Here is a 15,312-nt window from a genome sequence, read left to right on the forward strand (position 1 = left end):
TGAAATAGTTAGACTATCTGACATTTAAGGTCCCATCCAACTTTAAATCTATGAGCCTATGATTTTTAAAGGTTTACTGTCAGTATTGGGGATTAATATCTTGGAAATGGCCATAAATCTGAAGCGAGGAATCACTGAACCTGGGACAGTAGGATTCCATTTGGTTGGTGCCCCATGTGACTCAGGCCAATTATATTTAGAAGAAAAAGAAAAAAAAGTTAATGGGGGATCTCCCAGGCTGGACAGTTTTGTCTCCTATCTCCAAGGCTGCTTAACTAAGTCAGTGGGTTGATGTTGCTGGAGATGGGGAAAGAGCTAAGCTCCTTTGAGAAGAACAGAGTGCTAGGAGATCAGAGGACACCATGCAGTTAGTCTCCTCCTTGTTTAAACCTTACCTGATCTTTGGGTATGTTGTGCAAACAACTCCTAGGACCTGCAGGTCTAGAAATACCCTCGTGCGTGTGTACTTGGACATGGGGAAAAGCTGAGGTGCATAAACTCATTTCTTTATACATGTACCAATCAATATTTTTCTGCCCTTACATGGAAGTCATTGGCTTGTCTTTAAAAGCTGTGCCCAGTTTGTAATCAGCACTGGCTGGTCACAACTGCTTGATGCCTTGGTGTTCTAATAAATGATCTTTGTCTTGCTTCTTTTTTAATAAACTCTGACTTTTGGTCAGAATCGATCCTGACTATTGGTTCCAAAGCAGAAGATCGGTAAGGTCCAGGCAGTGGGGGTTCAGTGACTTGCTCAGCCTTGCTGAGGCCAGATTTTAATGCAGGACCTCCTGTATCCAGGTCTGGCACTCTCTCCACTGAGCCACCCAGCTGCCCCCTTTGCCTTGCTGCTTGAATTGTCTTATTGACCAGGTGAGATATGAAATAAGATTCCTCTAGACATTGTTTTTGTTTTTCAGTCATATCTGACTCTTCCTGACTGCATTTGGGGTTTGCTTGGCAAACATACTAATTTGCCATTTACTGCTCCAGTTCATTTTACAGATGAGGAAACTGATGCAAACAGTGAAGTGACTTGGCCAGGGTCACACAGCTAGTAAGTATCTGAGGCCTAACTTGAATTCAAATCTTCCTGACTCCAGGCCCAGCACTGGATCCACTTCATTGCCTAGTTGTCTCTATTAAGTGTTTTCTTCATGCCAGATACTGTGTAGATCATGAGACCCATGAAGACAATGTGAAATAACCCTTGCCATCAAGGTTCTTACATTCTAAAGAAGATACAACACAAACCTATATATAAAACAAATACAAAACAGACAAGATAATGCCAAGAGGATGGGCAGCTAGGTGTCAAAATAGATAGAGTACTGGGCCTGGAGTCAGGAAGACTCTTCCTGAATTCAAATCTGTTTGTGTGACCCTGAGCAAGTCACTTAATATCTAGCTGCCTCAGTTTCTTCAACTGTAAATTAGGAATAATAATATCACCTACTTCCTAGAATGAATATGAAAGGAGATAAAATACCTGTAAAGTGCTTAGAATAACCCCTGGCATGTGTTTAGTCATTTAATAAATGTTTGTTTCCTTCCTAAATTCCAACTGATTGAATTGATTGATCAGACACCACTGGGGGTGGGGGTGAGGAGGGGAGGGTGTGGAATAGAATATCAAAGATTTCCTGGAGGAAGTTAATGGTAGATTGGATTTATATGTCATGGATATGAACCTAGGGGAGTTTGGGAGTGGGGACAAGGGACTAGGAATAGCTACCTCCTTGTGTGGCCAATGGCACCTTCCTAGGGGAATGGTCTTCTGGGTCATGCTTCAACAACTGGAACAGGAGGGGACGGGAAGAAGAGTCATTCCCCAAATCCTTTTGGCTAGGGGAGGTGGGTCTATGGGCTGTGATACCCCAGCAGAAGTCTCTAACCCAGGGAGGAGTGGACAGCAGCCATCAGGAGCACCATGTAGCACAGATGAAGTTACAAGGTGAAGAAAGACGATTCTCCTCGGCCAAGTCTCTGGAGAGACATGAGGATGGGGAGATATGATCCTAAAGGAGGGGACGTGGTGGGGAGGATGGGGAGAGGGCAATGGACACCGTGCTTGGGGCAACCTTGAGGAAGGTGATGCTTGGGTTGTGAGTATCAAGAAGCAGTCAAAGGAGGTTCTCTGTACCTCCAGGGTTAATTAGAGGATTTGTGGAAAATAATAAATAAGGGCAAGGCTGAGGAGGGAAAGTCTTCTGGTCATGATAATGCTGCATGTTTATGTGGAACTTTCAGCTCTTCAAGTAAGATTTATAGCTGGAAAGGACTTTAGAAGTCGGCTAGATCAGCCCTCTCACCCTGACCATGCAGATTGCCTCATGTGTCATTGTGCTGCCCACCTTCCCCCCTTTATCTTCTCCCTAGGAATCTGGGGCTCTAGTTTCCTTTCTTCAGACACTTCTAAAGCCCTAAAATTTGGGATGTTTTGTTTACAGGGAAACCCTGTGAAATAGATACAATATATTTTTTGTGCCTATTTTGCAGAAGAGAAGACTAAGGCATTGAATGGTTAGGTGGCTTTGGTGTTCTTACAGTTAGAGAGCTGGTACCCTGATCTTTTCATTCCCAACCCTCAGCAAGGGATCCTTCCAGTGTGGAGTCATTCATTTTCCCCCTAGCAGTGGAAGACTGTCAACATGGATCAGGATGAGTTGCTGTGCATTTTAATATTACTGCTCACACTGATTCTCAATTAGTAGAGTAAAGAGAAATTGTTTTTATTTCTACAAATGGCCAGAGGGAGAACTGGGCTGAATGAGGACACTAAGATCTAGTCCTGAGACAGCTCAGTGGGGAGACAGGACCACTGGGGGCTCTCCCTAACTCAGTTCTTTCTTTCTGGAGGATTTTCTTTTTTAACCCTTCCCTTCCATCTTAGAATCAATACTGTATATTGGTTCCAAGGCAGAAGGGTCATAAGAGTCATAAGGGGTAACAGAAGGGTTAAATGACTTGCCCAGGTTTACCCAGCTAGGAAGTGTCTCAGGTCATATTTGAACCCAAGACCTCCCATCTTGGCTCTGAATCCACTGAACTCCTGAGCTTCCCCATTTCTGGGAGACTTTGAACAAATCTCTTCTCTCTCGGCCTCAGCTTTGCCTTCTGTTGAATGAACATAATTCAATTGAACAAACATTTACTTTTTTACATGAAACTGAGAATTTTTATTATACACAGCATGCTTTTTTCTTTTAAGTATTTAATAAATTCAGCATATAGCTTTCTTTATTAAAAATAGATTTTATTTTATTTTTATTTTTTCCCAAGGTTCCATGATTCCTGTTGACTCCCTCCCCTCTTCCCTCCTTCCTCCCAGAACTGACATGCAATTCCACTGATTTATACCTGTGTTATCACTCAAAATCTATTTCCATATTACTTTTTTTTGCAATAGAGCAGTCTTTTAAAACCCAAACCCCAAATCATATACCCAAATCAACAAGCAAGCAATCAAGTGTTTTTCTTCTGCATTTCCGCTCCCACAGTTCTTTCTCTGGATGTGGATCGTGACTTTCTCATAAGTCCCTCAGAATTGTCCTGGGTCATTGCATTGCTGCTAGGAGCAGAGTCAGTTACATTTGATCATCCCACAATGCTTCAGTTACTGGGTATAATTGAACAAATATTTATTAAGCACTTATGTGCAAAACCCTGGGCTAGGCTCTGGTGAATAAAGCAAACATTTAATAGACTCTATTCTCAAGAAGCTTACATTCTTGTAAGAAGATAACATAACACTTCTGTCTATGTTGGGAAGATCTATGAGGGAGCATTAAAAGTTTAGAGAATATTCTTGCTGAAGACCCTATGTAACTAGAAGCTACTACATGGGAGACTTGGGTTGAATTGAGATCTTGGTGTTATAGTGTAATTAAGATTTGCTTTGTTGGAGCAGCTGGGTGACTCAGTGGATTGAGTGCCAGACCCAGAGATGGGAGAGGTCCTAGATTCAAATTTGGTCACAGATTCTTCCCAACTGTGTGACCCTGGGCAAGTCATTTAACCCCCATTGTCTGACCCTTACTGCTCTTCTGCCTTGGAATCAATATACACTGTTGATTCTAAGATGGAAGGTGAGGTTTTTTTAAAAAAAGAGATTTGTGTTGTGGTCAAAACTGAGATCGGAGTAGGGTAGATTTGGATTGATTTGGAGTTGGGTTGAGTTTATCTGGATTATTCCAAATGAATGGATCAGAGGACCACAGATTTAGAACTCAAAGAGAGGGGACTAATGGGTAGGTAGCTCAGTAGATTGGAAACCAATCTAGAGACAGGAAATCCTGGGTTCAAATCTGACCTCAGACACTTCCCAGCTGTGTGACCCTGGGCAAGTCACTTAACCCCCATTGCTTAGCCTTTACCACTCTTCTGCCTTGGAACCAATACATAGTATTGATTCTAAGACAGAAGATAAGAGTTAAAAAAACAAAAACAAAAACCTCAGATGATCTAGCCCAGAGGGGTCAATCAAAAGCTACATATGACCGGATCATATGATTCTTAAGGGTTACTAGAGCCAGACTAAAATGTAATTGGAAAATATTTAACAAAATAAGAAAAATAGAATAGACTAGAGACAATGTTACTTTGGGGTTTTTGAAGCCAATAGATGGCCAGCAGAGATTCTTATGTATTGGTTAGTGACTATTTCTGTTTGAGTTCAACAGCATTGGTCTAGTCCATCTCCTTCATTTGACATATATGGAAACTAAGGCCCAGAGGAGTTGACTTGCTCCAAGTCATATTAAGTGGCAGAGGTGAGATTTAAACTCACGGTATTTTTACTCTGAATTCAACTTTCTTTCTACAGTATCTTGTAGTTGGGCTAATGTTAGAGCGGGTTAGAGGTGGGTTGGCTTGAATTAGAGCTGGGTTGAGTTGGGGTGGGGTGGATCAATGTTTATTAGAAATGGAGGTTTGTTAGATTGGGGAATCCGGAGGAGCCTAGTATATGCCTAGCCATTTGGGCAATTGTAGCACTGATGGAACTGATGTGAGGAGAGTTCTGGTTGTTGATTGGACGTCTTATGTTTCTCCTTAGCAGAGAATCCACCACTCATCAGGGTGGCACATTCTCCCCCAAACAGGCTGATCCCACTGAGAGAAAGCAGGACCCCTGCTCCCTCCAAAACCCACACTTTCTCTCTCTCCCAATCTTGACTCAACTCTCAGGCTTCTTGAGTGTACACACTCCATTGTATTTGAACAAACAAGACACAGCTGGTCCAGAATTAACATTCCTCTAGATCAGAGGGGAAGAATGAGAGAGGGGCATGAGGGAATGGTTGGCATAACATGGCACTGCAGTCTGGAAAAAACCACTCCAGACTGCAATGTGTGATTCAGTGTAACAGTCTTTAAGGTGGTTTGGTGGTTTCCACGGGGTCCAGGAGCTATCACGAACTTGTCATATAATTTGCTGTTTTCCCTCTCTAGTACTCAGTTTCTTCTTCTGTAAAATGAAGAAGTTGGTTCAGATGTTCTCTAAGGTCCCCTGTAGCTCTAAGGTCTATGTTCTCACATCTTTCCAATAATATTAAGGAACATTTGTTAAGTACCTACTGTGCAGAGAACACAGTGCTAGACTATGGGGAAGACACACATTTTTTAAAAAATGGTCTTTGCCTTCATGGAATTTGGAGTCTATGAGTAGAATGGGCTACCAACAGATATAATTATAATGCACAATTTTGTTTTATTTTTTCTGGGCTATACATGTATTATCATGCAAAACCTATTTCCATATTGTTCATTGTTATAATACTTATATAAAATCAAAACCTCCAAATAAAAACCCAATTAAACTAAAGTGGAAAATAGTATGCTTTGATCTAATGTACAATTTTATGTAAGTCTCATTAGAAAGGTACCAAACTGGGGCAGCTAGGTGGCTTGGTGGATTGAGAACCAGGCCTAGAGATGGGAAATCCTGGGTTCAAATCTGACCTCAGACACTTCCTAGCTATGTGACCCTGGGCAAGTCACTTAACCTTCACTGCCCAGACCTTACCACTCTTCTGCCTTGGAACCAATACACAGTATTAATTCCAAGACAGAAGGTGAGGGTTTAAAAAACTTTTTTTAATTGGAAAAAAAAAGAAAGAAAGGTACAAACAACATTAATTCCAAGGAGAAAAAGTATTACTAACAAGGGGGAAGAGGGCATCTGGGTATGTTTCCAGGAGGATAGGCCATTTAAATTGGGTTCAAAAGAATGTATGGAAAGGCTTCAGGGCCATTTTCTAAGGGACTAGGCCATGTGTTCCATGTGGGTTTGTCTTCTATGTTCCAAGGTCTCTTCCAGATCTATGATTCAGTGGTTTATGCTCCAAAATCCCTCCTAGGTCAGATAATCTATGATTCTATAAAGCTCTGCTATTACTATGCCTTTATTAACATATTAAATATATTAAAGCCTTTATTAACATACCAGCTTACATTGTTGAGCACTGTGTGCAATAATTTAGGCTTAGCTAATGCCTGAGCATTTGCTGGCTAAGAGAGACACAGGAAAATGTTGTAAGGCAAAGGAAGGCATCCTGGCCATTGGTCCCTACAGAAAGGATTGAATAATATCTTCTGCCATCACCCCACAGAGAATTCCCAGCCAGATTTGTTCTTTCTTTCTTTCTTTCTTTCTTTCTTTCTTTCTTTCTTTCTTTCTTTCTTTCTTTCTTTCTTTCTTTCTTTCTTTCTTTCTTTCTTTCTTCCTTCTTTCCTTCCTTCCTTCTTTTCTCTCTTACCTTTCATATTTGAATCTCTACTGTGTATTGGTTCAAAGGCAGAAGAACACTAAAAGCTAGGGAGTGGGGGTTAAATGACTTGCCCAGGGTCACCCAGCTAGGAAGTATCTGAGGTCAGATTCAAACCCAGGACCTCCTATCACTGGGCCTGGCTCTCAATCTACTCAGCCACCTCACTGCTACCCCCTTTCTTTTTTTTTTCTTAAAATTTTTCTAAACTAGCATTTATTTTTCTTTCCTTCCTATCTCCCCCCCACTGAAAAAAAAAAGAAAGAAAAATGGAACCCATGTAACAAAGATACGCAGTCAAGCATTTCCTTACATTGGCCCTCTACAAAAATACATGTCTCATTCTCCATTTTGAGCCAAACCCCTTTCCAAAGGCTTCAACTGGTGCCGATCCTTCCTTTTGGCTGTCTCTTTGCCTCTGGACCAAAGCTCTCTTCCTGGCATCCAGGGGAAATAAGAGTCAGTATCAGTGGGCTTAGCCCAGCCACACCCCAAACTAGTTTAAATTACACTCTTACCACCATCTTGTATGAGGAAGGAAGACTAGGTCTGGCACTGGGGAAAACCAGCCTATTTTCAGCTGAGCCTTACCTTCCAACTTCCACTCCTACCCCAGCTGGACCTAGGTATGATCCTTCAGCTCTAACAGTTGGAAATTCCTGGCAGATTCCTCTCTGGTGGCTAGACCTGTCTCTGTCCAAATGAAAGCACCATGGAGAGCTTTAGCATCTGGATAATAATTATTTTTTCTATCACTGTTGTTCAGTAGAAGACAGAAAAGCGTTCTGAACTCCAGGAGGGCATTGATCCTCAGGAGAACACTACAGACTAAGATGGGTCAAGAATCTTTATAAATTGGTCTTAATGGGAGACTCTGATTGCATGGATATATCCATCCAGCTTAAACTGAATAATAATAATAATAATAATAGCATTTATTAAACATTTACATAGTGTCAGGCATTGTACTAAGCATTTTACAATTATTATCTCATTTATTCCTCACAACTCTGTGAAGTAAGTGCTATTACTATCCCCATTTTACAGTTGAGAAAACTGAGGTTAAGTGACTTTCCCAGGGTCACACAGTTAGTTGAACTCAGATCTCCCTGACTCCAGACCCTGCACTCTAACCATTCTGCCATCATAGAAGGGTAAAGCTGGGGAAATCTTAGAACAAAATATTAGAGACAGAAGGATTTTAGAATATTAGGGATTAAAGATCTTAGAGACCATCTAGCCCACCCACCCCCAACCCCAAGGAAGATGAAGGGCTCAAAGCCATGTTACATTTGATAGAGGATCATTTGAAGGAGCCAGGGATGGTTAGCACAGAGAAGACTTGGGGGTGATGTGAAAGCCAACTTTGAGTAGATGAAGGGCAGTCATATGGGAGCTGCTTTAAGCTTGTTCTATTTGGCCCCAGGTATTAAAACGAGTGTGGGTGTGTGTGTGTGTGTGTGTGTGTGTGTGTTTTGCAAAATGGCAGACTTCAGATCAAAATAAAGGAGAACATCCTAATAATGATGGTTGTGCCATAATGGTACAAACTAACTTTGGGAATAAAGCTCCCCCAATCAGAGCCTCTTCTTAAAAAAAAAAATAATCCTAATCTTTCATCTTAGAATCAATATTATGTATAGGTTCCAATGCAGAAGAGTGCTAAAAGCTAGGAAATAGGGGTTAAGTGACTTGCCCAGGGTCATATAGCTAGGAAGCATCTGAGGCCAGATTAACCCAGGACCTCTTATCTCTAGGTCTGTCTCTCAACCTACTGAACCACCCACCTACTCCCTTTAGAGACTCTTCTAATAAGAGCTAGATGGTACTATCTGTCAACACCTATCTCAGAGCCTTATATGCAGTAGACACTCAAATATTTGCTAAGAGAATAAACGGATGGATGGATGGATGGATAGATGGATGGATGATGGATGGATGGATGACTACAGGAAGGAATGTTGTCATTCAGGAGATTTTTTTAAAACAAAACCTTATTTTCTGTCTTAGAATCTTTACAAAGTATCAGTTCCAAGGCAGAAGAATGATAAGGGGTAGGCAATGAGGGTTAAGTAACTTGCCCAGGGTCACACAGCTAGGAAATTGAACCCAAGAACCTCCTATTTCCAGGCTTGGCTCTCTAACCACTGAGCCACCTAGCTGACTTTTTTTTTCTTTTTTCCATTTGAGGGATTCTTCTACTGGGAAGAAAGCTGTACTAGATGAACCCTAAGGTCCCCTTTCACTCTGAGGTCCTAAAAGAGAGAATGAAATTATATCCAAGTGGGAAAATCTCTAGAAAAACTGGTTCTGTATTCCATAGGCAATGATGGACAGAGCACCGCAGAAAGTCAGGAAGATGTTTGCCTAATCATTGTAGCTGTCCATCTAGTGGTGCTGGAGGATACCAAGGAAAGATGGGCTGAGAATTAGGCTTGGGTTGGCCAATTAAAGATGGAAGGCGAAGGGAGTCGGGGACAGCAAGAGACGAGATGGATCACGTCATGGAAGCAATGAACAAGAGCTTGGTTAGACTTGGAGGTTCAGCGCTGGCCTCCGACCCTTCCCAGCTCTGTAACCCCCACTGCCCAGCCCTTACCCCTCTTCTGTCCTAGAATCGATCTGGAGACAGAAGGTCAGGGTTTAAAAAATAATCACCATTATCGTGATTGCCCTCCCTCCCTCCCGATAGAGGGCTCTTGGGAAGAAAAGGATCTGTCAAGTAGAAAACACTCTAGAAACGGAAGCCATCCCTCAGCCTCCAGAGTGGCTGTCAGTCAGGGCTCCCTCTGTTCCGTTCTCCTAGTCTTGCCTTCAGTCGGAGTCGCCCATGAGGCTGGCAGGCCAGGCGCGCGCACACGCGCTCGCTCGCTGCTCTGTGACGGGCGGGCGTTTATAGGTTGTTTCGGGGCGCCCCCACCCCCACCCTTTCCGCCCGCTGCCTTTTGTTGTCGGCGCAGCTCCCCATCTGCAGTCGGAAAGCTCTAGGCCTGGCCTGGCTTTCTGTTTTGCTTTCTTTTTTTCTGAAGTTTCCCTTGGCTGTGTTCCTTGCCGTTGATTGAGTGGAGTGTGAGCCGGTCCTTGGACGGCTTAATAGAGTTAAAAGGGAAAGGATGCCAGGGCTCCATTAACTCAGCGCTTTGAAAGGGCTGGGGGCGCCTCCGAAGGACAGAGGGAGCCACCGAAAGGGAGGGGAAAGAGGGCCAGGCCCTCCCCGTCTGAAGCAAGACACTTCCCATCCCAGGGCCTCAGTTTCCTTTTCTGTAAAATAATAATACTCTTCAGAGCTAGCTCATCCAGCACTTGAAGGTTCACAAAATGCTTGGGTCAATCAGTTATTTAATAAACATTAAGTGTCGACTACACTCTTAGCTCTGGAAATACAAGAAGAGATAAAAGACAGTCCCTGCCCTCAAGAGCCTCACATCTAACCCATTTTACATATTTTATCTCATTTGATCCTCACAACACCCCTGGAGGATAAGTTGTTATGATTCCCATTTTACAGATGAGGAAACTGAAGCCAACAGGAATGAAGTGACTTGCCCAAGACCACATAGCTAGTAAGCATCTGAGGTCAGATTTGAACCCAGGTCTAATCCCAGTATCTGCCATGCCTCCAAGCTAAGGTTTCTAAGTCTCTTTCCAGTGATGATGTTCTACTGTCTAAGGTCTATTTTTTTTAACTCCTTACTTTCTGTCTTAGAATAAATACCATGTATTGGTTCCAAGGTAGAAGAGTGGTAAGGGCTAGGCAATGGGGGTGAAGTGACTTGCCCAGGGTCACCCAGCTAGGAAGTATCTGAGGCTGCATTTGAACCCAGGACCTCCCCTCTCTGGGCTTGGCTCTCAATCCACTGAGCCACCCAGCTGCCCCCTAAGATCTATTCTGACTCTAACTTTGCAATGGTTTTTATTTTAAGACCATTTCCACCCTATTTTCTATATTCTCAGGTTCTCTATAATTAAAAAAAATTTTTTTTTGCTTGGTACTTTCCAGTTGTAACAATCTGTGTTCCATATTCTAGATCTCCTCCCAGCTCTAATATTTTGTACTCTAGTGTGACTGTTTTGCAATTTTATCATTCTATATTACATTTGTGTTGGATATGTATGCAAACATATGCTTTTCTATGTGGGAGAACATGCATGGCCGATCATGTGTATATTTATATGTATTTGTCTGAACAGTGAAGTGGCAGAGTGGGAAAAGCACCAGGCTCAGAGTCAGGGTGACCTGGGTTCAAATCCAGCCTTAGACTCTCACTAGCAGTGTGACCCTGGGCAAGTCACTTAAACCCAGTTCCGCCATCTGTAAAATAGGGTAGAATAATAGCACCTTTTCCCCACGGCTGTTGTGAGTATTGAATGAGATAATAATTGTAAAATACTTAGCACAGTGCCTGGCACATATCGTAGGCACCATTCTTATTATTTTTATTGCACAATATGGGTTGTGCCTGCCCGTGTATATGTCTAGATATCAAATCCTGCCTCCCCCTCCCCCCCAGATTATAATTCCAAGAGGGCTGGAATTGTGTGTCCCCAGACTGGAAGAGTCTCTTCTAAATAGTAAGAACTTAATAAATGTTTGTTACGATACGTGTGTGCCCCAGCAGGCATGTGTGTGCTGATGAACATATTAGGGCACTCACATGGAATTAGGTGTTAACAGCATTACAAAGGGTCCCCTCTTCTGTGCAGATAAATGGAGTGTTGTTATCTTACAACTAGGACTGGGGGTGACGGACAGCCAAAACTTTGCACAGGAGATGAGAAATGGACCAGCACTTGCAATAACCATCTATAAATGGCATCCCTATTGGAGGGTGCTTCATTGGCAATGCTTATCAACAGGTTAGCGAGGATGGGGGCTGACCCAGTTTAATAGGCTCAGAATAAAGATAAAACTGGTTTCATACTCTAAAGTATTTCCTCAAAGCTTTCTTAGTTTTGTTGATCCTCACCCCATCCCTATGAGGGAGTCAGAACATTGTCACTGCCCAACTGGAGAGGAAAGAAAGACTCAGAGATGTTAGGTGACTGGACCAAGGTCATACAGAAAATCAGTGATGGAGCTGGAATTAGAACCCTGGGCTCTGAATTTCAAAGTCATCTGGGTATCTCAGTGGTTAAAGCACAGATGTGGAGTCAGGAATACCTGAGTTCAAATCAAACCTCAGACATTTATTGACTGTATGACCCTGGGCAAATCACTTAACCCACTTTCCTCATTTATAAATGAGCTGGAGAAGGAAATGGCAAATCACTCCAATATCTTTGCCAAGAAAACTCCAGATGGGGTCCCAAAGAATGAGCCATGCCTGAACTTCTGAACTTTGCTGCACTTTCCCCAAATGATGCTGTGTGCCTCATCCAAACCTCCACAGAAGGAATAGAATCATAAGACAAAGTTCATAGGGGAGAGAGGGCAAAAGAAATGGAAACGCTCAAATTACGGCTCCATTCCAATCTTGGATAGGTGTGTAGTAGCCTTCAGGGAGGTTCAGAGAAAGGTGATTTCACATAATCATGGCATGTCCAAGCTGGAAGAGACCTTGAAACACAGTGCATCAGGGCTAGGAGGGACCTTGAAGACCATCTAGCTCAAGCTTCTCATTTTACAGATGAGAAAACAGAAGCCGGAGAAGGAAAGTGACTTGCTCAAGGTCATGTAGCTGGTCAGAAGCAAGGCTAGGAAAAAAACCCTGGTCTCCTGAGTCCTCATCCAGAATTCCTTTATTCTTCATGAAAAGGGGGGTGGGGAGGCTTGAGCTCCATGACATGGGGATCCAAAGATTTCCTCCCCCTTCCAAAAAAGACTTGAATTTTTTTTGCCTCTGAGTCATGATATTAGGGAACTAGGGAATTCAGTGGATAGAACAATGTATTTAGAGTCAGGAAGTCCTGAGTTCCAATCTGATCTCAAATACTTACTAGCTGTGTGACCCCAGGCAAGTCACTTATTTTATTTTTTTAAATATTTTATTTTATTTTTAAAAATTAATGTTATTTTATTTTCCCAATTACATGTAATGATCATTTTCAACATATGTTTTCCAAAATTATAAGATTCACATTGTCTCCCGCCCTCCTTTTGGATATGGTAAGCAATTTGATCTGAGTTATACACATATTTTCAAGCAAAACATACTTCCATATTGGTCATTGTTGCAATGGAATACTCATATAAAACCAACCCCCCCAAATAAAGCCAAAAAAAGCCTAATGTAAAAGATAGCATGCTTTGATCTGCATCTGACTCTAACAGTTCTTTGGAGGTGGATGGCATTCCTTGTCATAAGTCCTTCGGAATTATGCTAGATCATTTTACTGCTGAGTAGCTAAGTTTTTCACAGTTGATCGTTGTACAACATTGCTGTTACGTTGTACAATATTCTCTGGTTTCTGCTTATTTCACTCTGCATCAGTTCATGAAGGTCTTGCCAGATTTTTCTAAAATCATTCTGTTTATCATTTCTTATAGCACAATAGTACTCCATTATAATTTTATGCCACAATTTGCTTAGCCATTTCCCAATTGATGGACATCCCTTCAGTTTCTAGTTCTTTGCTACCACAAAAAGAGCTGCTATAAATATTTTTGTACAAGAGTGTCCTTTCCCCTTTTTTTATGATCTCTTTGGGATACAGACTCAGTAACGATATTACAGGATCAAAGGGTATACACAGTTTTGTAATCCTTTGGGCAAAGTTCCAAATTGGACAACTCATTTAACCCTATTTGCCTCAATTTCCTCATTTATAAAATGAGAATTATAACAGCACCTACTTTCTAGGGTTATTAATGAGGATAAAATGAGATAATCTTTTGTAAAACACTTAGCACAGTGCCTGGCACATAGTAAGTGCTGTATAAATGATGGCTGTCATTATCATCATTATGGCATTAGAAGAGAAAGATACGGGTATCTCTTCCACATCACTACTTTCCCCAACCTGGTTTTTATATATTGTGGGTAGGTGTAAGAAATTAGATAAGAATTTTGGGAGAGTTTTATGGAAGCTATAGATGACATGTGAAGGCCAGCAGATGACACAGAAAAAGTTTAGAAACTCAGAAATATATATTAAATATATATATATACATATAGTATTGCATAATATCAACATATTTTCTCTTTTAATTCCACAAGTATACACAATTTCTTTTTAAAGTTAAAATAAGTAAAAAATTAAAGTTTATGAAAAGAATGTGAAAACCAAGACACATTTTCCAGATCAGAAGGGTGGGATACTGGAGGCACCAAAACGTGCTTTCTGATTGATAGGCTGACTATCTAGGCTGGTCCTCAGAGAACAGAAACTCAGCTAAACCACAGGCATGGCTTGAAGCTTTTTCTCTTTGATGGGATTTGTCTTGGGAACCAGGAGTTACCTTCATTCCACAAGCAGGCATTGGCTATTTGGCAAATAGAGAACTGTTATTATTTTTACTACGAACAATAAAATCAGGGTCATCTTTAGGGGTTTTCTTCAAAAGGGGCTCAAAATAAATTTCCTTTTATTTTATCATCGGTGGAAATAGGAGCTATGATTCTGGGTTTTTCTTTTTTCTGAAAGTGGACAGGAGATTGATTTGGAGATCCATCTAATTGATCCAAATCAATTGAATCCTGATTGCCTCAGTTTCCCCATCTGTAAAATAGGGGAAATAATAGCAACTACTTTGCAGGATTGGAGGCTCAAATGGAATAATATTTGTAAAGCATTTGTGAACATTAAAGCACTATTTAACTAGTATATATATATATTGCAATGAACCCTCAAACTCCCCACTCACAAGGTACCCCAGACAGGGTGCCACAAATACAGACATTGAGGAAGGTGAAACAGCTTAAGAACAAGATACCATATGGAACTCCATGTTGATAGAGCTAGAGGAGGAGCACAGAATGCAGAATATCAAAACTAGAGGGGGCTTCAGAATATAGAACACCCACTGTCAGTGCTAGAAGGAGCCTTAGAACATACAGTGTAGAATGCCAGGCTTTGGGGAGTCTCTAGTCCAAATCACCCATTTTATAGAAAAGAAAATTGAGGCCCAGAGAGGGAAAATTTACATGCTCAGAATCACACACACTGAAAATGGTGAAGCCTGAACTTAAAAATCCAGTTTTTCTGGTTCCAACTCCAAGCTTTGAGGTTGCTTCATTTTGGGGGTTTAACATACATATGCTATGTACATGTATATACACATGTGTTACAATTAAAATTATCCCCAAGGACTGATTTTTAGGTAGGAACATGTTTATTGATGAAATCAGGTTCATTGGTCAGGCCAGCATCATAACTGGAAAAGTGATAAAGGTCTCCATGGCTCTCTCAGGACCAGGGACAATCCAAGCTGGGTTGGGCAGCCTAATAAACAGATTTTTAGGAGCTCATGATTCAGCCCCTCCCTTGAACATCTCAAGACATCTTTAATTGGTGATAGCTAAGTAAGAGGTAGTTCATCAGTCTATCTACCCCTCCCCATCCCCAAAAGTGGACAGGTCACTTAACACAGGAAAAGAATCCGGCT

The 15,312-nt window shown here is 41.6% G+C and overlaps 1 protein-coding gene and 1 long non-coding RNA gene across 2 annotated transcripts in view; one reads left to right on the plus strand and one right to left on the minus strand.

Annotated features, from left to right (window-relative positions):
- Window positions 1-15,312, plus strand: part of KCNB1 (potassium voltage-gated channel subfamily B member 1) — a 137,657-nt gene that overhangs the window by 21,952 nt on the left and 100,393 nt on the right. The gene's annotated exons all lie outside the window — the stretch shown is intronic.
- Window positions 9,064-9,629, minus strand: LOC103099187 (uncharacterized). The gene is made up of 2 exons (XR_458590.3): window positions 9,426-9,629; window positions 9,064-9,201 (listed from the first exon to the last, which is right to left on the minus strand). It is a non-coding gene; the product is annotated as an uncharacterized LOC103099187 (long non-coding RNA).

This window comes from Monodelphis domestica, chromosome 1, assembly GCF_027887165.1.
Source record: "Monodelphis domestica isolate mMonDom1 chromosome 1, mMonDom1.pri, whole genome shotgun sequence".
In the NCBI taxonomy this organism is placed as follows: Eukaryota; Metazoa; Chordata; class Mammalia; order Didelphimorphia; family Didelphidae; genus Monodelphis; species Monodelphis domestica.